Consider the following 24,814-nt stretch of genomic DNA (forward strand, 5'->3'; position numbering starts at 1 on the left):
CCTGGTGCAGCCATCTGGTTTGCCAGCCCTCAGTCAACCGTCAAACCCATGCCAGCATTGAAAGCGGACGTTAAACAGTGATGAGGATGATGATGTATTATCAGCTGATTGAAAGAAATTCATTCACAGGACATTTCACCAGATGTCAACATCTAGCAAGAAGCACTTTCAATGCGCATGCATATCTCCTCTCCTAAAATATTTAAAGCAGCAACGTGTAATTATCCTCCTTTATGTAACAGTATAATGCTGTTGATTTTTAGATTTTAGCTCCAGAAACAATCCATTTAGCCACAGCAACAAATCATTCATTGTGGCTCCGTTTTTTAAAGTGTTTACAGTTTGTTAACTTTCCTTGATGCCAACCTCTTCCCCACCCCTTATAGCATAGACTAACATGGTTTACTGTTGAAATTCCTGCAATATGAAATAGAAAATCACCAATCAGTGAGTCTATATTTATTCATACATGAAAACAAATACAATATTTGTTTATAACAGTTTTCTAGCACTATATTTTACATCACTCTATCTGTATTCTTTTATGTTTCAGTCATCTGACTGTAGCCATGTTGGAGCACACCTTGTGATAACTTACCTCTGTGATATTTATAATACAAATAATTTCTTCCAGGTTGAATTTATTTTGTGTGTGTTTGGTATATATAAATGTTTGCCTGAGTCTGCAACTTTGTAAATATAAACATTGGTACACAGGGTGTTCCGGTTACATTTCAAGAGAGTTTTTATGTCTCTTTCATTCAGGAAAAACTATGTATTATTGAAAAGTCAATGGTGTTGGAGAGTTGAATAAAATTTATCTAACATGAACAACTGGAAACCATCTGAATATTGAACCCTTTCATATGTTCACATTACAAAGGCTTTCTCCTATTCATGCTCCATATTGAGTAGTGTTTCATATTTGCACTTCCATGCATCTTTATTTTGAATCATGGAACTGAAGTATGACATTATCCTTCTGCACACACATCCCACAACTCAGTTTTCTCTGCTACACTATCCTGCAAAACAGAGTACTTCATATTTTTGGTCCTGAAGCTGTAGAATATTGGCATACCTCTTTCCATTGTTTTTTCCCCCTTGCTAAATAGACCTGTCTCTAAGCTTTTCTTCAAGCTACAAGCCATCCCCATTTTTTTTAATAGCGCTGTATACTTTCCTGTTCCACCATTACATTACACTTTACTTGGCTGGCATTTTGCACCAACAGATTTGTTCTGCAGCTCTACATGGGCTGTCTCAAAGAAACTTCCAGTTGTCCTCTATTTCCTCCATTTCAACAAAGGCTTTAAATAGTACATCACATCTCCAACTGTTTTAAGGATCCCTAAGTTTCTAGGAAATCTCTCAGACCTTCAAGCTCTCAGTCTCAAATCATTTACTGCCAACCTATGTTATTAAGTTCATTCTTTACAAGGGAATCACTGTACATTCACAAGGATCTGCCTATCCTGTTTTCCAGAGAGAATGTAACCAGTGTGGCATGTGGGTCACCAGATTCATAGTAGATCAAGAGGCTGGTAATTTTCACCCTGTTCTGAAGTTAAGGTTGACAAAAACAAGGTGGGATTGAGAAAAAGCATCTCCTCTAAAATGCTTATTTTCAATTTTATGAAAAAAATCTTAATTTGGACATTTGAGAACTTATTTCTGCAAAGTTTAATTATGAAAAAAAAAACATTATTTACAAACTAACAAGGAATCAGTCTAGTGTGGGGCACTAAACTATACTTATGCCAAAATGTTCATCCTTTGTGCTCTCTTCTGTTTTGTACTTGGGGTCATTGTTTATGTAAATATTTGACAACTTACAGTATTCCTGTGTATGAAACAGTTATAACTTGTAAATGCATGAGTGGCCTAGGAAGGAGTGAGAGATGAATATTAGAAAAAGCAAAACTAAAAAAAAAAAATTTTTGTAAATACTTTAGTGATAATTTCCATTGCATAAAACAGGAATATTAAACGAATACAGCAAACAAGAAACTATAGAAACTGCACTTTTCCTTTCTCACCTGTATGAATATGTTTGTGTTTGGTTAAGGTAGCATTTTGAGAGAATGATTTACCACAGATATCACAATGATATGGTTTCTCTCCTGTATGAATACGATTGTGCTTTGTTAAAGCAGTATTTTCAGAGAATGATTTACCACAGACATTGCAATGATACGGTTTCTCTCCTGTGTGAATACGTATGTGTTTTGTTAAGGTAGTACTTTCAGAGAATGACTTACCACAGGTATCACAATGATACGGTTTCTCTCCTGTATGAGTACGTTTGTGTATAGTTAGGGTATAACTTTGAGAGAATGATTTACCACAGATATTACAATGATATGGTTTCTCTCCTGTATGAGTACGTTTGTGTCCAGTTAGGTGAATATTTTGAGAGAATGATTTACCACAGATATCACAATGATATGATCTCTCTCCTGTATGAGTATGTTTGTGTTTAGATAAGTGACTACTGCTAGAGAATGATTTACCACAGATATCACAATGATATGGTGTCTCACCAGTGTGAATACGTTTGTGTATAGATAAGTTACCATTTTGAGAGAATGATTTACCACAGATATCACAATATGATCTCTCTCCTGTATGAGTACGTTTGTGCACTGCAACATCACTACTCCGAGAGAATGATTTACCACAGATATCACAATGATATGGTTTCTCCCCAGTATGAATATATTTGTGTCTAGATAAGTTACTCTCTTTAGAGAATGATTTATTACAGATATCGCAATGATATACTTTCTCTCCTGTAGAAATATGTTTGTGCATGATTAAGTTACTTTTCCGAGAGAAGGAATTTATACAAATATCACAGTCATATGATCTTATCTCTTTTAATTATGTGTTTAGTGCAAATTAATTCTATAATTTTCTCACTCTTTTCTATTACTTTTCCTCTCAAATCCCAGTCAATATATTTTTCTTGCTTTTGTTTTTATACTTTGTTCCTTACATACACTTCTGCTGCTGTATTTCTGTCCAGTGTTACCTTTGTTTAGCAACACTTTCATAAATTTATCAAACTTTAATCATGACACAGTCTTATCTTCTTGACATTCCAGTCAATAATGTTCACAAATTTGGCTAATAATATTATTCCAGAGTAAATGTTTCACAAGAATTCTTCCACAGATTTGTACAAACAATGTTATACATCTGATTTGTATAATATTTTCCTTTAGTCTTTAAAACATGGTAGATATTGAGGATTCTTCTTCTGGCATCTGATGTTCTGAAATTATAGAGACACAACAGTGTAAAATGTAGAGACTGCTTAAAAAATACAAATTCATTTCTATTGAGATAAATTGTAGAAACAAACATTTACCGTAAAAACTGAGCTGGATGCCAATAGTTCCATAAAATGCCAATCTCTCAAAGTAGATAGAACAAGTGGAAGAGGGACACCAAAAATGACGCAGGATGAAGTGTTGATGAAAGAACACAGAATGCTGAACCTTTCAGGTAACATGATAATGACTGCGAGGCCTAACACCTTGCTGTGCTCAAGAAGACCCATACTCGACAGCATAAGCATTCAGACTCATCCCTCTAGTAGTGAAAAGCACATGTGACCATTCTTCATAAAAGTGGATGTGCAGTGCCACCATGTTATGGCAACAGTGTGGTGGCACATGAAAATTATCCTGCAGTGCCACATAAAGGCACCTTGTGCACTGTGAAGTGGTTGGCACTAGGAAAGGTATCCAGCTGTAGAAATCATTACAAACGAGACTGGAGTGTGTGGAAGCTCTACAGCTTGCTAGTTCGGGTCAAGCCATCAAACTATGCTAGCATGGACAACAGATGACAATGAACTTAACATTTTAATTTATAAAAATTGACTTCAAAGAATTTTGTCTGAAGCTTCCATATTTGTAAACTACACTGACACCTTCACATAGAATATTGGACACTAACATTAGTCTTTCACCATAAATATAACTTGACATTGTTGTTTACATCCAGGTCAGTTCTGACTGAGCAGGTATATGATTATAGACATTCCATCCATGAACATCCTGGCTATTTCTATAACGTTGTATATCTATCACTACATCATCCAATAGTCTTCAATATTCCTGACTGGAAGGGGAAATTTAAGGGAGATGTACTATTATTTCCAGCAGGTCATACAATCATATGGATAATCGCAGGACCTAAAAATTTTTATGACAAATAAAACAAGAATAAACATCGACGAATAACAAAAAGCCAACTGAATTAGAAAAACACAAAATGTTTAACAACTGATTTCCATCCATGTGATTTCAAGTTCAATTCCACAGAGCAGTACCTTGAGCAAGTGTCTTCTTTAATAACACCAGTGCATCTAAAACCATCTGAGTGGATTTGATAGACAGAAACAGAAAGAACGTTGTCCTCTGTATATGTGTGTGTGTCTTCGTATCACTTAATACATGTCAATGCACATCAACATGAAGATATGTGCAGAGATGGGGAAATATTACCTTACTTGGAAACTAGTGATGCTTGATAACAAGAAGGCCATCTGGCAGGGAAAAAATGTCTCCTTGACCCACAAAAGAACGGAAAATTGGTTTTTCTTGCTGGGTACTTGTTTTGCACATCATCATCATCATCACCATAGTTTTATCATCGAAATTTTTATGTTCGCATGAGCCAAATTCTTTTTCTGCACTATGCTTTTCAAACAATGCAGAAAGACTCTCTTTAAACAAACAAACAAAGAAGTCCATGAAATTAGTGAAAATCCCCAATGAAGGAAAGCTGCTCCTTACTCCTTGTCCTTACAACAGTGATCACCATTACAATTCTTGTCCCCTCTTTTACTTTACAACACAAAATGAAACATGTAATATTTGTTTGTTTAAACCTTTTCCATTCAACACAAACAAAAGAAATTAATGAATCTAAAAATTAACAATGGAACCATGTTTACTCTGTATTTATGATCTTCTTTTTACCCTGTAATCAAAATTACAGAGTAAATATAGTTCCACTCTTGTTTTTAGATTCAGTTATTCTTTCGTTTGTGTTAGATAAAGTCTGAAATAAAAATTGTTTCATTTGCAAATGAAACTGGGTTAACATGCAGTTTCCTCTCATAAAATAGCGAAAGTAAATTGCCCTTAAAAAAATGAAAATTGAGTCGCCAAAAACTGAAAGTCTACAGAATTAAAAACGGTAAAACATTGAATATTTTCATTGTTTAATACTTACGGATATGTTTCAGAAAAGATAGTGTTGTTATATATGTGTGTGTGTGTGTGTGTGTGTGGTTGTTGAGAAATGTAATGTATGTATCATAAATCTATTATTATCAGCTGATCAAGAGAAATTCTTGCGAAGAACGTGCGTCAACGTCGAGTGGAAGTACTTTCAATGCGCATGCGTATGTTCTATCGGAAATATGTAAGGTACGTAACTCTTTTTAAATCCCTTTATCTTTTAGAATAGTGAAGCTAATAAATTTTATGTATGACGTTTTAATAGGTCGCTGCTCACTATGCCCTGCCAGTTCTTTCTTAATTCTGGTATTCTTTTCTACTTGCTTCTTGCAGAATGAAGTAATATGGTTTACTGTCAAAATTCAATATATATGAAACAAACAAAAGAAATCACCCATCAATAAAGGTTAGATGAAAGCAAATACGACAGTTGCTGATAACAACTTTACCACACTATATTTTCCATTGTTCCATCTGTATTTACACTCTTCAGATAATTTACATCTGTTATATTTTTAATATAAATAGTTTTTTTTTATAAATTTTCATTTTATGTTGCAAGAGGTTTAATCTGACACTGTTTTGACTCCGATATTATTACATTTGTGAGGAGTCAGAATTAATTTTGGCTATAAACGCACTCACCAGTTGTTTGTGTATATTTCTGCAGTCTTCTCAATTATATCGTGAAAAATATTGTTGGTGAACATAGTCAAACATTAACAAGGGAATGGAACTTATACAATCCACGACTACAGAGTGTGCTTTTGGGCATTAGAAACTGTTATTTCTCTCGAATTTTATCAACATCTTGCCGAAAATTCATGTACGTTGTATGTAGAATATTATTGGAAATAAGGGCATCCAGTCATAGAAATCATACCACAGCTGAGGGTAGAGCTTGGCAGACAAAAAATAAGACCTGTTAAAGGGCGGAGGAACTACAACGTAGTCAACGGCCATTCAACTACGTGTGTTTGTGGAGTGTTTATATGTGTGTATTGTGTATGTTACATTTTAAACTGTGTGTGTGTGTATTTTATATGCTGTGTTTCGGCCTGTGTGTGTGCGTTTTTTTTTTTTATTGTATATATTGTATGGGTAGTGGGCATGTGCTTCTGGTCCTGTACGGGTAAAGACACGTCCCCTGCAAGAGTCTCCCGCTGCCTTGCCGGTAGGTTTTTTTTTTTTTTTTTTTTTTGGTTAATCAAAGGCTAGGGAGTAATCCATATCCAAATCCGGAGTGGAGCCCCTAAGGCGGTTAGGTGATGAAATCCATCATCTCTCTGTCAGCGCCTGCAGTCTAGTCGTGGCTAGGATGTGTCATCCTGAGTCCCTTCTGGCAAGATCGGCTGGATCGAGACCAGGGTCCTGGGCTTGGGCAACTCGAGGCCTCCACAGTTCTCTTGCCCAGGAATCAGTGACTCCACCCCTCTACTTTTTTTTCTTCTAAGTCCTGAAGCAATGGGCAAGTGGTGACGGTGGCAGGTGCAGGATGGCGCTGGGAGCTGCTAGCCAGGGACCTGCACTCGGGCATTCAGGGTAGGATGGTCGTTCTACAGCCTACCTGGGTAAGGGCATAGTTCGGCAGCCACTCTGACGACGGAGCAGACCTCTTCAGGGATAGCACTGTCCCCCCCCCTTATGGGGAAGGGTCTAGAAAAAGTGACCTAAAGAAAGCTTGCCTCATCTCATCCTGTCAGCATACCGCTGCTGACTGGTCATCTACCATGCGGTCTTAACATGAAAGAAATACGGAAGAACTCAAATTCCTTCCTCCGGAAAAGCGCTTTATGCGTTGGAGTCTGGAACATCAGGACACTCATGGACAACCGAAACTGTGACAGATGAGAACGTCAAACAGCACTTGTGGGTCGAGAACTGCAGAGATACAGCATTGATGTTGTTGCCCTCAGCGAGACACACCTTGTTGACATAGGGGAGATCACCGGGGCTTGAGCTGGATGCACTTTCTTTTGGTCATAGAAGGCACCGGTTGAACGCAGGGAAGCAGGAGCTGGCTTTGCCATTCGCACCGCCCTCGTCAAGAATCTGGAGTCTCTCCCAAGAGGAATCAGTGACCGCCTGATGGTGATGAGAATTCCTCTCCAAGGCAAGATGCACCTGACACTCATCAGTGCTTACGCTCCCACCACAACCTACACTCTGGAGAAGAAAGAGCTGTTCCATCAGAACTTCATCAAAGTGCTACGGTCAGTTCCTAAAGACCACCAGCTTCTGATACTCGGGGACATTAATGCCTGTGTAGGCAGAGATGCCCAGTCTTGGCCAGATGTCATCGGACATGAGAATACCAACTGTCAACTGCTACTCACCTTCTGCACTGAAAAGAGACTCACCATTACCTATACCCTGTACCAACTGCCTGACATCCACAAGGTTACCTGGATGCACCCAAGGTCCAAGAATTGGTACCTGATTGACTATGTGATCACCAGGTGCCATGACATCCAGGATGTTCACATCAACCTGTCTATGGGCAATGAGGTTAGCTGGCTGCTGGACATGTCACCTGCTGTTGAGGTGCAGACTGTTCTTTTCCATCGTCAGCAGACACAGACGCTAGAAAGCTGTTGTTAAAAAAACTGGAAGAGCAGAAACCCAATGAACCCAAAACAAAAGAGACCCTCGTTTCCAACCTTGCAAACCAGCTTGAACATCTGCCAGCAGAGGGAAACCTTGAGAAGGCCTGGGCCAACTTCTGGGATGCAGTGTATGATTCTAGCAGCCTTACCCTTGGCCACACACAACGGAAACACCAAGATTGGTTTGACAACAACAAGGAGATCACCACCCTCTTCTAGGAGAAGAAAGAAGCCTTCACAGCCTGGCTCAACGAAAAAAGACTCCCAAGCCAAGCACAACCGCCTCAAGAACATCAGTTGCAGACTGAGCTGCAACAGATGAAAGACAAGTGGTGGGAAAACAAGGCTGCAAAACTACAGCATTATGCAGACGAGTGCAACTCCCAGAAGTTCTTTGCAAGCCTGAAAGACGTGTATGGCTCCACGCTAAATGCAATGGCACCGGTGCGCTCTGCCGATGGAACCCTGCCTACTGAGAAGAGCAACATCATACTGCGCTGGAGTGAACACTTCAGTCAGCTGCTAACAGACCTTCCCAGATTGACCAGCAGACCATCCAATATATGCCACAGTGCAAAGTTTCTAGTGTCGCTTGAGGACCCTCCCCACAAACACTGGCAAAAATCCAGAAGGCCATCAAGCAACTACATGTGGGGAAAGCACCTGGTCCTGATGGAATACCCCCAGAGATCTTCAAAGAGGGAGGTGAAGCAGTTGCCATCAAGCTGACTGAGCTGATACAGCAGTTCTAGGATGAAGGGTCAGTGCTGCAGGACTTCAAGGATGCCAACATCGTGCATCTGTACAAGAACAAGTGGGGCAGAGCTTCATGTGACAACCACAGGGGTATCTCATTGCTGAGCATTGCAGGAAAGATCATAGCCCGTGTTTTTATGAACCACATCACACACCACCTGCTGGACGACGTGGCCTCAGAGAGCTAGTGTGGATTTAGGAACAACAGGCGGACAGTACACATGGCGTTTGCAGTTCGGCAGATCCAAGAGAAGTGCCGAGGACAAAACCAGAACCTCTACATCCTCTTCATGCACCTGACGAAGGCTTTTGACAGCCGAGAGGGCCTGTGTGATATCTTGTCCAAGCCAGGCTGCCCACCAAAGCTCATCAGGATCATCCAGTCATTTCATGATGGCATGATGGCTCGCATTGTGGAAAACGGAGATGTCTCTGATCCATTCCCAGTCTCCAATGGCGTGAAGCAAGGCTGCGTGATGGCTCCCACACACTTCAGCCTCATGTTTGCTACCATTCTCTTCTGCACTGTTCAAGTCTGATGCTGGTATCACTATCCGCTACAGATGTGACGGCCGATTCTTTGACCTCAGACGTCTGAAGGCAAAACCCAAAGTCCTGGACACCCTAGTGAGACTTCTTGTTTGCAGACGATTGTGTGCTTGCAGCATTGAATGAACCAGGCCTGCAAGAACTTGCCACTTGTCTCACAGAAGCAGCAAAAGCCTTTGGACTGACCATTAGCCAGCGAAAAACAGAGGTGATGCCTCAACCTGCACCTGGCCTGACACCTCCTGAGCCTCAGATTAAGACTGAGGGTACAACTCTGAACAACGTGGAGAGCTTTACATATTTGGGAAGCTGCCTGTCCTCAAACTGCAGATGTCTCCATGAGACTTGCAAAAGCAGGAGCTTCGTTTGGCAGACTTTGGACATGTGTGTAGGCTGAACGAGGCATCAGACTTTCCACCAAACTGGCAGTCGTCATCACCTCTCTGCTCTACGGCTGTGGGACGTGGACGCTGTATAGGAGGCAAATGCGAGAACTTGACCAGTTCCACCTCCGCTTCTTGCGACGAATCATGGGAATTTCCTGGGAGGACAGAGTCTCCATCACTCAGGTGCTTCGCAGAGCCGAAATGTCCGGGATCAAAGCCTTCGTCATGATGACCCAGCTCCGGTGGGTCGGACATGTCCGAATAGACGACGCGCGTCTACCAAAGATGATCTTCTTTGGGCTGGCTTCTGGAGCAAGAAACCCTGGAAGGCCACTGAGGCGATACAAGGACAGACTGAAAACTTCCCTTTTGGCCTATGGCATTTCAGCCCATGGCTGGTAATCGCTTGCCTCTGACTGCGGTGCCTGGCGTCCAACAGTCCAAAAGGGTGTCAGGCTTTTCGAGGAAAAGCGCCTCAAGTGCCTGGACCAGAAGTGACAAGTCCAAAAAGAGAGGATCCCCAACCCTACTTCTGCTGTTATGTGCCCAACATGTGTCTGCCTTTGGTCTCCACTCCCATCTCTGGCGTCACTGACGTCATTGTCGAACCCGACAGACTTCCATTATGACAGGAAAATATAAATGTTTCTGGTATTATTTATTCTCCATCACATGTGTTTTATTTTCTGATTGCAATTACCAAGATTTACATGTTATGTAGACAACTAAGGAATTTCCCATTAGAAACAGTTTTCATAATACGAAAATACATTTGAATGAAGAGTTTACATTTAGATATTAATCAGGAGCATCCCCGAAACTGCTGGAGAAGGAAGGCGGGAAAAATAAACACATTTTTTAGCAGACATACAAACACATCGGTAGTGACATTGCTATTATTCACACACAGTAGTGTGTGAAGGGTGGTGCTCCAGCATGGCTACTGTCAGATGACTGAAACATGTAAAAGAGTTTAGGTTAACTCTTACTCACTCGCATCCAATTTGACGCTTTACCGCTAATTAACTTTTAGCTTAATCTTAATTCAGTTATTTGTGCCATGATAAATCTGTGCTAAGCTATACTTTCACATAATATAATCGAAATTAGGTTCAGTAGAAAACAAGTTATGATAAAATATGTAGGGCCAAAAATGGGTGAGTAACACCTGATACTTATTTCGCCTCATAATTTCTCAGTTATTGGAAAAGCAAACTATAATTTAATCCTATTTTTTAAAAAGCATTTGATGAGTAGAAATTTTTAGTGAAAGTCTCTTTAAAAGATATTTGGTACTACAAACAGTTATACAGCTTTAGATAGCCAAATATTTGGTAAGTAATGCCTAAAATTGATTCTGACTCAAAATGTCTCGGGTATTTCATAAGCTGTACATTTTCACAGTACAAAAAAATTATTAAAAAACGTAGGGCCAAAACTGGGACAGCGGTGCCTAATATTTACTTTCTCATTTTAATTATGATGTTTAAAATAACTTAATGAGTAGAATCTTTTGGTAAAAACCTTGCTAAAAGATATTAGATAGAAAAAAAAATTATGCAACTTTAAGTAGCCAGAAGATTTGTTCCAAAAAAGTGCAAGGCCGCAGTGGAGTTCCCACTAAAAAGAAACCACAGGAATTTGATGGAAAATGTGTCAAGGGAGGCCTACCATGTCCAGTTTGAACTATTGGCTGACTAGAACGGATGGGATGATGAGCAAAGAGCAGTTCAGCTTGCTACTAGTCTAAAGGGCACTGCACTAGAGGTACTGAGCCAGTTGTCTGTGGAGGACAGAAGCTGTTATTCTTCAATAGTTGAACTGTTCAAGAGAAGATATGGCACAATGTGCCTGAGTGAAGTGTACGGGTACGATTTCAGACCCACATAAGGGTTAGAGGAGCATCACAACTGCTTGCCCAGGAACCTTTGGCTCTTCTTCAGAAAGAGCAGTTTATTGATGCTTAGGGCAGGGCAGTGCAGAGCTCAAAGTTCAAGTGAAACAAGCGGAGCCGAATACTATGCAAGGGGCATTGGCTAGAGCTCTGGAATTTGAGTTGTACGTAAGGTCTAGCACAGGAAGTTTTCAGGTGGACTACAGTCCTGATTTCAAAGCAAGGAAGGGGCAAGTACGTGAAGCAGAAAGAGTTAATGGAAGTTGTTGGTACCACGAGAAGATTGGACATAAAAAACAAAGCTGTTTGAAAAAGAAAGAACAAGAGACGGCTGGAATAAATTGTTGACATTGTGGGACACTGTACTGAACTGAGAGGATCGGTTGATGTCCTGATTGAAGTTGCAGGACAAAAGGTTGTGCTTCCAGTCTATGTGGTGATGAAGTATCCTTGTTTCTTAGGTCTGGACTACTTGTCGTTTATCAGGTGTGAACTGAATGTCTGCTTTATGAAGCTTTGGTTCAAAGAAAGATTAGACTGTGTCAAGGTGGTAAAGTGGATCCTACCGAAATCGGAACTACAGATCAAGTGTAGTGTGAAGCACCATATTGACAAAGGTGATCATTGGAGCAAGAAACCCTGGAAGGCCACTGAGGCGATACAAGGAGAGCCTGAAAACTTCCCTTTTGGCCAGTGGCATTTCAGCCCGTTGCTGGTGCCTGGCGTCCAGCAGTCCAAAAGGGTGTCAGGCTGTTTGAGGAAAAGTGACAAGCCCGAAAAGAGAGGATCCCCAACCCTACATCTGCTGTTATGTGCCCAACATGTGGCCGCATCTGCGCAACCACCTTTGGTCTCCACCCCCACCTCTGGCGTCACTGATGTCTTTGTCGAACCCAACAGACTTCCAATCGAGCAACCGCTTTGGAGGATGGTGCCAGTGCAGTGTAAAGAAACGGAACATTCTGAAAGAGAAGTCAATACGGAAAGATGTCAGAATTGCAAAATCTTCGTCAAATCTTTGTAGACGAGACCAAATCTTTCCAGAAAGTCAAAGAATAGCATACACATGTGTTGCAGGAATGTGATAGGAAAACACTTGAACCAGAAAATAGTTCTTTTAATGAAATAAAATGGGAAACTAAAAGAGCAAATTTCCTCACTGAACAGTGATAAAAGCTGAAAGTCAAAAAGTAAATTTCAGTTGATCCGGAAACACATACGTATTCATACAGGAGAGAAACCATATTACTGTGATATTTGTGGTAAATCATTCTTAATAAGTTGTATCTTAAAGAACACAAACGTATTCATACAGGAGAGAAGCCATATCACTCTGCGATCTGTGATAAATCATTCTCTGAAAGTTTTAGTCTCTCTACACACAAACGTACTCATACGGGAGAGAAACCATATCACTGTGAGATCTGTGATAAGTCATTCCCTGAAAACAGTACCTTAAAGAAACACAAACGTGTTCATACAGGAGAGAAACCATATCACTGTGATATTTGTGGGAAATCATTCTCTGTAAGTAATTCGTTAACACAACACAACACAAACATATTCATACAGGAGAGAAGCCATATCATTGTGATATTTGTAGGAAATCATTCTCTAGAAATAATTCCTTAGCAACGCACAAACGTATTCATGCAGGAGAGAAACCATATCATTGTGATATTTGTGATAAATATCACAAGACACAAACGTATTGATACAGGGGAGAAAGGGAAAGGATAGTTTCTTGTTTGCTATATTTGTTTAATATTCCTGTGTTTTATGACAGAAGTATTTCCAGAAATTTCACATTTTTTTGTTTTGTTTCTGCAATATTCTTCTCCTCCTCATTTCTTGACCACGCATGCAGTTTCCTTTCAACGATAAAGGGACCTCCATTCCAAATTACTTTCTCACAATCCTACATATTATTCTTGAAAATCGCATCTTGTGATTACAGTGCATTTGTTGTTTGTCTTTTTAATGCTTCACTCTTTAAATATGTTATACAATTATATATACAGTTCTATATTTAAGAGATGAGGAATTATGTGCATTATTTACATTTGACGGATATTTGTCCTCATCTTGATTGTTGTTAACACAATGTTTTATCTGATATACCCTCCAGCCTTCATCAGGTGTCTTGAGGAAATTTCGAACCTGGGTTCTCATTCCTAAGGTATTTTTCGATGTTATTATTATTATTATTATTATTATTATTATTATTATTCAGGTCACTGCCTGGAATTGAACTCGTAATCTTGGGGTTAGTAGTTCAATTCCAGGCAGTGACCTGAATAATAATAATAATAATAATAATAATAATAATAACAAAAAATACCTTAGGAATGAGAACCCAGGTTTGAAATTTTCCCAAGACACCTGATGAAGGCTGGAAGGTATATCAGCCAAAACACTGTTAACAACAAACAAAATGAGGACAAATATCTGTCAAATTTAAATAATGTACGATTATATATGTTAATGTTTTATACTCAGGAATATTGTAAAGTTGTCAAATATGAATATAAACAATGACTCCAAATACAAAACAGATGAGATCATGAAAGAAGAACATGAGGCATATGTATAGTTTAGTGCCCCACACCAAACTGATTCCTTGTTAGTTTCTGAATAATGGTTTCTTTAAATGAAACTTTACAGAGATAAGTTTTTAAGTGCCAAAATTATAATGATTTTCATAAAGTTGAGAAACAACGTTTTGGAGGAGATTTCTCACTATCCTTTGTTAATTTTGTTCCACTCTGATAAATTTATCCACTTCTTCAACATGTGAGGATAAATCCAGTTCAGCCTAGATAACCTATGAAATCTCTTTTGTTACTGTGACCTAGCTTAGCTATGAAATTTTTATAAAAACGGAACAGTAAATAGAATGCTCTCTTTCTTTTACTTGACACCTGTAACAGAGGCAACATGCCTTGTGTCAGTAATGTCACAGACATAAAGATGTGCTTTCGTTGCTGGTTGTTACAGATGTAACATTTCTCTCTTATCCTCTCTACTCAGAGATATTTACATGATGGACAAAAACTGTATGCCGTCATTATGTATTAACAACTCTAAATAGTTGTTTAGCTGATAATTCTAAACAAAAGCCAGATCACCTGTGATCTATTTCTAGTGTCCTTTATTCTATGTTTGATGAAGTTAACAACATGTGGCGTTATACATGCAGGGTCTTTGGGTTAAATTTGACAGTTTGCATTAAAATTACATAAACCACAGTATCCTATCCAAAGACCAAAAATATCAACTAGATTATGACTGGGAGATAGCAGTTTACTCAAAGTAGCCACCCTCAGCTTCTACTATGGTCTGAAGACAGCTCCAGGGCCTGGCATATGTGTCCCTCACTTTGTCCCTGGAAAGATCTTGAAACACTTCTTTGATCTTGGTTACCAGCTCAGCATTGATGTTGAAAGAGAGCAGTTGGTGTCTTTCTCAACTGTGCCTAACAAATAATAATCCTGGGGATTAAAATTAGAAGGTCAGGAATTAGGGCTGGAGAAGTGGTCGAAATTTTCTGACAACCACTTCTGACTCTTTGCAGAAGTATGACAAGCAGTCAAGAGACAGACCCAGAGATGAACCTTCTGTATTTCTTCCTGCTGTTCATGACTTTGTAGTCTCTGTTGCTGCTATCCATATTAGGCCTTATGTCTTTTTATGCCCAATGTGTATCATCATGATACAGGTAACTCTCTTACATTATTCAGCTGGCTTCAAGTCCTGTTAGCTAATTTGTTTTTCGACTACAACGTTAATCTTTATGCTCTACCACATAATTAAGTGTTCACCAATACATAAAGATTTTTCCTGAAAAATGAAGACGTAAAATATTGTGAAATTTAGTCAGAACATCATGTGTGCCAATTTTTATAATTTAAAAAATTCTAACCTGAATCTGTGATTGTCCATAAATAATAGTAAAAAACAAACTTTGAAGTGGTGTCTTCGGTTTCCAGCCATCCATATTACCTTGTTAGGTCTGCCTTTTCACAAGAGACTGGGAGGTTTATTACTTGCCTTGGAATCGATAGCAGTTGGAAGCAGAAAGGGAACCTGGCCACAGAAACCTCTGCACCAAATTCTTGTCTGACCCTTACAGCATTGTTAAGTAGAAGTTCAAAAACAATAGGACATAAGCATGTGTGGAAGGGGGTGTGCGCGCTCGTATGTATGTGTTTCGAATATCTAAGGAATACACTTATTTCTCCTCGTCCTCATCATTATTAAACATCTGTTTTCCCTGCTGGTATGGGTTGGATTGTTTGATAGGCACCGTCAAGCCAGACGACTGTGCCAAACTCTACTCTCTGTTATGGTTTCTATGAATGGATGTCCTCATTTCCAATAATACTCTTCATCCAACCTACATGAATATTCTGAAAGTTTTGATCAAATTCGAGAGAAGTCAAATTCACACAGTTGCAGATCAGAATGCTTGCAAAATAAATTCAAAATTCCCAAGAAATTATTGATATTAAAAATATCACAGATGTAAGTTATCTCAAGAATGTAGATATAGTTGGAGCGCGGTAAAATATGTTTGGACAGCTTTTCTTCAAAATTGTATTTCTTTTCATGTATGACTAAATCTAGATTGATTGGTGTAATATGGTTTAAACCATATTACTTCATGCTGGTAAAAAAGTTAATTTCAAGGAAGGTCAACCAACTGTAAACAAAAACGGAGACACAAGGAATGAATTAATTGGAGCTAAAACCTACAAAACTAACCCCACACCAGACGGGCGATAAACATCTGTTTTTTGTTGTTATGAATTGTCACATTTACACAGTTCAATTCCCATGAGAATTCAAACATGTGTAATTAAGATATTTACGTTGTGTGAATGATCTAACGCGGTTCATTTAAAATATTTGAGCCAAGAATACCAGAATTAAGAAAGAACGGGGCTAAGGCAGTTTCGCACCTCTCCTTGAAAAATGCATTGCTAAAAAAAGTTTTTTTCCGGATTCCTACGTTTTAGATATCGGAGATTGCAAAATATCCATTAAAAAAATGTTCATTTCACCCCTCCATCTACAATTTAAATTTTTTATTTTGTTTACTTTAAAGAGTTTGTAGTAAATTGACGAACATATGCAAATCGAAATTAAATACAGACAAAAGCATTAAAGTGAAAAGAATTTGCGTTTTACTTGTGTTTGCCTTAAATAATCATAAAATCAAATATACACCATTTTATGAGAGACAAACATTGTTTAATAATTAATGTTATAAATTTTAATAAGGGGCTCAAATATCATTCCCTCCCCAATTTAAAATTTTGAACATTTTCGTCCATTTATTTATTTATCTGTCTATCTATTTATCGCTTTCCGTTCATTCATAAAATATATTTGTCAAACTAAATGTGGCGGTCCTATAAAACACCGTGTTACTGTTGTTTTTAGCCCCAGGAAGAGATTCATTTCTATCTATCTATCTCTTTATACACCTATCTATATGCTTATTGAATTTAAAATTTAGAAAACATGGTTTCTAGCATATTCGGAATCTCCATCATCTAAAACATACGGGAAAAAATTCGAAAAAGTTCCAAATTTTAAGGGGGTAGGAGTGAGGGTTTTTTTTTTTGCATATTCGTAATCTCCAACATCTAAAATGTAGGGATCCTAAAACTTTTTCTCGAAAAAATGCGTTTTTCAAGGAGCGGTGCGAAACTGCATTAGCCTCGAAAGAACTAGAAGGGCATAGTGAGCAGCGACGTATAACAGTGTCAGATAGGATGGTCAGTAAACGCTTAAAGACACACACGTCAATTTATAAGCTGCAACACAAAGGGATTTAAACAGAGTTACTTACCTTACATATGTCCGATAGAAGATACGCATGCGCATTGAAAGTACTTCCACATGATCTTAATTGTCTTTTGCAAGATTTTCTCTTGATCAGCTGATAATAATAGATTTATAATATTTATAACGCATTTCTCAACAACCACACACACACATATATAACAACACTATCTGTTATGAAACATTTCCGTAAGTATTAAACAATGAAAATATTCAATGTTTTAATTTCTGGTTTTTGGCGTCTCAATTCTTTGTGTCTTTTTTATGTTTTATGAATGAGGGATGTCCTTGATTTGTGCGAGATTTAGCTGTTATTTCTTGCTACGAAAAAGTTATTCATTGATTTGTGCGATATTTGGTCGATATTTCTTGGTATGGAAGCGAGATGTCTTACTTATTCGAGATTTGGCTGCTATTTCTAACTACGAAAGATGTATTCTATGATTTGTTCGATATTTGGTCGATATTTTTCAGTATGGATGAGAAACGTCTTATTTATTCAAGATTTGGCTGCTATTTCTAGGTATGGAGCTACTTTCTGCCCTCTCCATCGTTGCCTGGTTAGTTTGTTTAGCGTTTTAGTTTGAGAAATATTCTCAAATACACTCCAAACACTGAAATATTTGGAAAGCAATACTTTATTTTAATTTATCGATTGTTTCTCTGTATTACTATCGATGTGTGCCCAACCAAATGGGGTACTATTTAAGAAGAGTGGTCCCTGTGCGCGCATCCGCGCTAGCTGGTCGTGACTAGCCGATCCTACAACGACTACCTAGCGCGAGTGCGCGTATGCAAATTAATAGATGGTTTTTTTTTAAACAAAATAAATAATTTTTTACACAAAGTGGATCTTTTCCTTTTGAACGGCAGTTTTCAACACAATTTCTAGTTAACTAAACACTTTTAAACTTCGTATACTGGTAGAATGTGTCAAAATAAACATTTTTTTTCTCTTGGCTTTCCTGAGAAATTGTAATTTGTAAGTTTAACGTAGTTTAATTTTTCGAATTTTAACCAATCCTATCGCCTCTATTGAGCTAAAACAGACAACATCCTGTCACTAACCCTCACCCTAACCTTAACCCTAAATTTTAGCCTTTCGGTTTTTTTTTCTTAATTGTTAAATTAATTTAAGGATAACAATTAAGAAAAAAAAACCAAAGGCTAAAACGAAAGCAATGGAAAATAATTTTAATTTAACAATTAAGAAAAAAAAAACGAAAGGCTAAAACGAAAGCAAAAGCTCAAAACAAAAACAAATCGAATAATTTTAGACACACGCCTAACAATTAAATTAATTTAACAATTAAGAAAAGACAAGAAGTCGAACATTTTTTTGCCCATGAAACTACATAGACCCTAAGTAAGGCATGTGTAAAATTTGAATGAAATTGGTTGTGTAGTTCTCAAGTTTTAGGGAAACACAGACAGACACACATTCTCAGTTATATATATAGAGAGATGTGTGTATGTTTGTTTGTGTTTGTCCCCCCAACATCGCTTGGCAACTGATGCTGGTGTGTATATGTCCCCGTAACCTAGCGGTTCGGTAAAAGAGACTGATAAAATAGGTATTAGGCTTAGAAAGAATAAGTCCTGGGGTCGATTTGCTTGACTAATGGCAATGCCCCAGCATGGCTACAGTCAAATGACTGAAACAAGTAAAAGAGTAAACTAAATTTTTTTTCTAAACAACATAAATAAATTTGGAGTGCATAGAATGGGATTACTGAAATACACCCATTTCAAGGTGAACCCTTCTGAAAATTTTATCGATCCTATAACAAATGTTCATACAAATTCAGTTGAAAGTTATTAGAAGAACGTAAAATGACGTTTTAAGAGTATGATGGGGGTACCAAAAACAGGTAGTGTGTTATTTTTATTTAATTTGTTTAGAAAAAGAAAATTATTTACTTTGTGTTTTATTTACTTTGTTTAAAAAAATTATTTTGTTAAAAAAAACCCATCTATTTGCATACGCGCTCTCGCGCTAAGTAGTCATAGGATTGACTAGTCACGACTAGCTAGCGCAAGTGCGTGCACCGGGACCACCCTTCTTAAATAGTACCCCAAATGGTAATTTGTTGCCTCATAACTTACTGGAAAATGGGTAATTTGAAATATAATTTTCTGAAAGTACGTTTCAATTAGTGTAGATAAGGATTATGTATGAGTTTGTGAAAAGAAAAGTTCAATTGAATGAGTGTTATGGATAATTTATACACCTCGACTTTATTCTTTCATACTTGTAGATTTAAAATTATGCTAAAAAGTAAGTGTAGTGTCTGTATAGCTCGTCCACATAAATTGGATATTATCTGTTTTGCGGGGAATTTTTTTCAAATTATCTTCACCACGCATTTGAAAAGGATGTGAGTGTGAGGCCTTCTATGAAAAAGTTATGAAAATCTGATTTCCACCTGCTTTTAAGACACCAAACACGATTACAATTCTTGGGTAGAATGTAGTATAGTATCGTGAAAGGATGGAAGTAAATGGAGGATTTTGTTCGTTTAGTAAAAAATAAATTTTCATTTGGCAACATTTTTAGAGAAAGAGATGAAAGAGAAAACATGAAAAGAATAAAAGATGAAATTATTGAGAGAGAAAAAAGGGAACTACCTCTCCAACAAAACAAAGGGAAAGGAAGAAGTGGGGCGGGATTAACGAGTAAAAGATGGGTGGAGAGGGGTTTAATCTTTTTTATTTTTAATGTTTTTTCTTTCTTTTATTCTTGTAAAAATCTGTTGCTAAATAAAAGTATTCTGTGAAAGAAAAATAGTCATCTAAAAAGTGTATTTTATGATAGAAACCAGAAGTGATGACTGTAATATATGAATATTTGATGAAACATGATTGATATTCGTTTGGGGTGGTCCTGTGTGGATCTCGGCAATCTGTATACTCATTAAATTGTCATCAATTCACTCAGTTTTGTTGATCCAAATGTTGACCGCATCCATACACAAACTATAGAGGGGCAATGGATCTTCATTAAGAAGAAAAGTGACAATGCGGAATTACTATTTTACTTGTTTCAGTCACTTGAGTTTTATTTAGCCTAGTACTTATTCTTGTGGTTCCTTTTGCCGAACCACTATGTTACAGAGAGCTAAATAAAGTAACACAGATCGTCAAGTGATCATTCAGAGATAAACAGACACAGGAACACACACATATATATATATATGTATGACCGGCTTCTTTCAGTTTCCGCCTACCAAATCCACTCACAAGTCTTTGGTTGGTCTGAGGCTGTATTAGAAGAGATTTGCCCAAGGTGACATGCAGTGGGACTGAACTTGGAACTTGGTGGTTGGTATGCAAGTTTTTTATCACACAGACAGACATTGTGCCCAGTGATCATTTATTCACTCCACATGTTCTTGAACATCCGTAATGAAACAATTTTAGAGATCGAGAATAAATCTTTATGAATCTAATTTCATGCATCAATAACTCTTTATGTTTTCCTGCAAATATCATTGTTTCCATCTTATATAAAATACATGTACAGTTTTCATATCAAATATATTTACATTTATATATTGGATACATTAGTTATAATTACATACATTGTTTGCATGAAATTCTGGGATGTCACCGTTATCAGCTCCAGGTTTCTATCAAAGTGTGCTTTCATTTTTTTTTTTAGGGGCAATTTACTTTCACTATTTTATGTATGGAAACTGCATGTTAACCCAGTTCTTTTCCCCAGTTTCATTTGCAAATAAAACAACTTTTATTTCAGACTTTATCTGACACAAACGAAAGAATAATTGAATCTAAAAACAAGAGTGGAACTATATTTACTCTGTAATTCTGATTACAGGGTAAAAAGAAGATCATAAATACAGAGTAAACATGGTTCCATTGTTAATTTTTAGATTCATTAATTTCTTTTGTTTGTGTTGAATGGAAAAGGTTTAAACAAACAAATATTACATGTTTCATTTTGTGTTGTAAAGTAAAAGAGGGGACAAGAATTGTAATGGTGATCACTGTTGTAAGGACAAGGAGTTAGCAGCTTTCCTTCATTGGGGAATTTTACTAATTTCATGGACTTCTTTGTTTGTTTGTTTAAAGAGAGTCTTTCTGCATTGTTTGAAAAGCATAGTGCAGAAAAAGAATTTGACTCATGCGAACATAAAAATTTCAATGTTAAAACTATGGTGATGATGATGGGCAAAAGAAGTACCCAGCAAGAAAAACCCATTTTCCATTCTTTTGTGGCACAAGCAGAGGTTTTTTTCTGCCAGATGGCCTTCTTGTTATCAACCATCACTAGTTTCCAAGTAAGGTAATATTTCCCCATCTCTGCACATATCTTCATGTTGATGTGCATTGACATGTATTAAGTGATACGAAGACACACACATACACAGAGGACAACCTTTCACTTTCTGTCTATCAAACCCACTCAGATGGTTTTAGATGCACTGGTGTTATTAAAGAAGACACTTGCTCAAGGTACTGCTCTGTGGGATTGAACTTGAAATCACATGGATGGAAATCAGTTGTTAAACATTTTGTTTGTTTTTCTAATTCAGTTGGCTTTTTGTTATTTGTCAATGTTTATTCTTGTTTTATTTGTCATAAAAAATTTTAGGTCCTGCGATTATCCATATGATTGTATGACCTGCTGGAAATAATAGTACATCTCCCTTAAATTTCCCCTTCCAGTCAGGAATATTGAAGACTATTGGATGATGTAGTGATAGATATACAACGTTATAGAAATAGCCAGGATGTTCATGGATGGAATGTCTATAATCATATACCTGCTCAGTCAGAACTGACCTGGATGTAAACAACAATGTCAAGTTATATTTATGGTGAAAGACTAATGTTAGTGTCCAATATTCTATGTGAAGGTGTCAGTGTAGTTTACAAATATGGAAGCTTCAGACAAAATTCTTTGGAGTCAATTTTTATAAATTAAAATGTTAAGTTCATTGTCATCTGTTGTCCATGCTAGCATAGTTTGATGGCTTGACCCGAGCTGGCAAGCTGTGGAGCTGCAGCATACTCCAGTCTCGTTTGTAATGGTTTCTACGGCTGGATACCTTTCCTAGTGCCAACCACGTCACAGTGCACAAGGTGCCTTTATGTGGCACTGCAGGATAATTTTCATGTGCCACCACACTGTTGCCTTAACATGGTGGCACTGCACATCCGCTTTTATGAAGAATGGCCAGATGTGCTTTTCACTACTAGAGGGATGAGTCTGAATGCTTATGCTGTCGAGTATGGGTCTTCTTGAGAACAGTGTGGTGCTAGACATCTTGGTCTTTATCATATCACCTGAATGGTTTAACATCCTGAGTTCGCTCATCAGCACTTCATCCCATGTCTTATTGGGTCTCCACTTCCACTTCTTCCAACTACTTTGAGAGGTCGGCACTTCTTTATGGAACCATTGGCACCTAGCTCAGTTTTTAATGTAAATGTTTGTTTCTACAGTTTATCTCAATAGAAATGACTCTGTATTTTTAAAGTAGTCTCTACATTTTACACTTTTGTTTCTCTATAATTTCAGAACATCGGATGACAGAAGAAGCATCCTCAATATCTACTATGTTTTAAAGACTAAAGGAAAATATTATACAAATCAGATGTATAACATTGTTTCTACAAATCTGTCGTAGAATTCCTGTGAAACATTTGCTCTGAATTAATATTATTAGCCAAATTTGTGAACATTTCTGTCTGGAGTGTGAAGAAGAGAAGCTTGTGTGCTGATCAAAGCTTAATAAATTTATGGAATTGTTGTGAAACAAAGGTATCAATGGACAGAAATACAACAGCAGAAATATATGTAAGGAGTAAAATATAAAAACAAAAGCAAGAAGAATATATTAAGTGGGATTTGAGAGGAAAAGTGATGGAAAAGAGTGAGAAAATTATTTCCCTTGAAGACATGAGATCTTATGACTGTGATATCTGTAGAAAGTCCTTCTCTCGGAAAAGTAACCTGATTACACACAAACGTACTCATACAGGAGAGAAACCATATCAATGTGATATCTGTGGTAAATCATTCTCTCGAAGTAATCAGGTTGCTGTGCACAAACGTACTCATACGGGAGAGAAACCATATCAATGTGATATCTGTGGTAAATCATTCCCTAAGAGTAGTAACTTATCTAGACACAAATATATTCATACTGGGGAGAAACCATATCATTGTGATATTTGTGGTAAATCATTCTCTTTAAGAAATCATGTTGCTGTGCACAAACGTACTCATACAGGAGAGAGATCATATCATTGCGATGTCTGTGGTGAATCATTCGCTCAACATATTCACTTAACTACACACAAACTTATTCATACTGGCGAGAAACCATATCATTGTGATGTCTGTGGTAGACCATTCTCTCTAAGTAATACCTTAAAGAAACACATACGTATTCATACAGGTGAGAAGCCGTATCACTGTGGGATCTGTGGTAAATCATTTTCTCAGAGTTTTAGTTTATCTGCACACAAGCGTATTCATACTGGAGAGAAGCCATATCATTGTGATATCTGTGGTAAATCATTCTCTCAAAATACTGCCTTAGCAACACACAAACGTATTCATACAGGAGAGAAGCCATATAACTGTGATATTTGTGGTGAATCATTCTCTCAAAATATTGCCTTAGCAAAACACAAACGTATTCATACAGGAGAGAAGCCATATAATTGTAATATTTGTGGTAAATCATTCTCACAAAGCAATAGCTTAAAGAAACACAGCTGTGTTCATACAGGAGAGAAGCCATATTGTGACATTTGTGGTAAATCATTCTCTCAAAATAGTAACTTAACCAAGCACCAACATATTCATACTAGGGAGAAAGGAAAAGAGCAGTTTCTATAGTCTATTGTTTGCTGTATTTGTTTAATATTCCTGTGTTTTATGCAATGGAAATTATGACTTAAATATTTCCAAACATTTAAATTTTTTGTTTTGTTTTTGCAATATTTATCTCCTTGACTATTCATGCAGTTTCCTTTCTATTGATGTCAGAACCTCTATACCAAATCTCCTCCTCATAACAACCCTATGCATTATTCTTTCTTGAGTGTCGCATCCTGTAATTACTGTATAATTAGTGCTTATTGTATTTTAAATGTTTCACTCATTAAATATTTTATACAATAACAAAAGTTATTAGTTTCTTTTATATTCAGGAATATTGTAAAATTGTCAACTATTGACATAAACAATGATCTGAAATATGAAACAGAAGAAATCGTAAAGGAAGAACATGAGACATATGTATAGTTTAGTGCCCCAACCTGACTGATTCCTTGTTAGTTTCTGGATAATGGTTTCTTTAAATCAAACTTTGCAGAGATTGGTTTTGAAGTGTGCTTATTATGATGATTTTCATAAAATTGAGAAAGAACGTTTTGGAGGAGATTTCTGACTATTCATTGTCAACTGTGTTCCACTTTGATAAACTTATCCAATTCTTCAACATTCTCTGACAACCACTTCTGAGACGCGTTTCAGAA

The 24,814-nt window shown here is 37.3% G+C and overlaps 2 long non-coding RNA genes across 5 annotated transcripts; one reads left to right on the forward strand and one right to left on the reverse strand.

Annotated features, from left to right (window-relative positions):
* Nucleotides 1-2,940: 2,940 nt before the first annotated feature.
* On the reverse strand, nucleotides 2,941-10,388 carry LOC118763751. 3 transcript variants are annotated; one of them, XR_004999512.1, is made up of 3 exons: nucleotides 10,377-10,388; nucleotides 4,518-4,521; nucleotides 2,941-3,277 (listed from the first exon to the last, which is right to left on the reverse strand). It is a non-coding gene; the product is annotated as an uncharacterized LOC118763751 (long non-coding RNA). The 3 variants fall into 3 exon arrangements; XR_004999506.1 differs by lacking the exons at nucleotides 4,518-4,521; nucleotides 10,377-10,388 and adding an exon at nucleotides 5,251-5,387; XR_004999518.1 differs by lacking the exons at nucleotides 4,518-4,521; nucleotides 10,377-10,388 and adding an exon at nucleotides 3,374-3,774.
* A 6,838-nt stretch (nucleotides 10,389-17,226) lies between these two features.
* Nucleotides 17,227-23,227, forward strand: LOC118763773. 2 transcript variants are annotated; one of them, XR_004999526.1, is made up of 2 exons: nucleotides 17,227-17,488; nucleotides 22,845-23,227. It is a non-coding gene; the product is annotated as an uncharacterized LOC118763773 (long non-coding RNA). The 2 variants fall into 2 exon arrangements; XR_004999527.1 differs by lacking the exon at nucleotides 17,227-17,488 and adding an exon at nucleotides 19,983-22,748.
* The last annotated feature ends 1,587 nt before the right edge of the window (nucleotides 23,228-24,814 follow it).

Source organism: Octopus sinensis, linkage group LG1 (assembly GCF_006345805.1).
Source record: "Octopus sinensis linkage group LG1, ASM634580v1, whole genome shotgun sequence".
Classification (NCBI taxonomy): domain Eukaryota; kingdom Metazoa; phylum Mollusca; class Cephalopoda; order Octopoda; family Octopodidae; genus Octopus; species Octopus sinensis.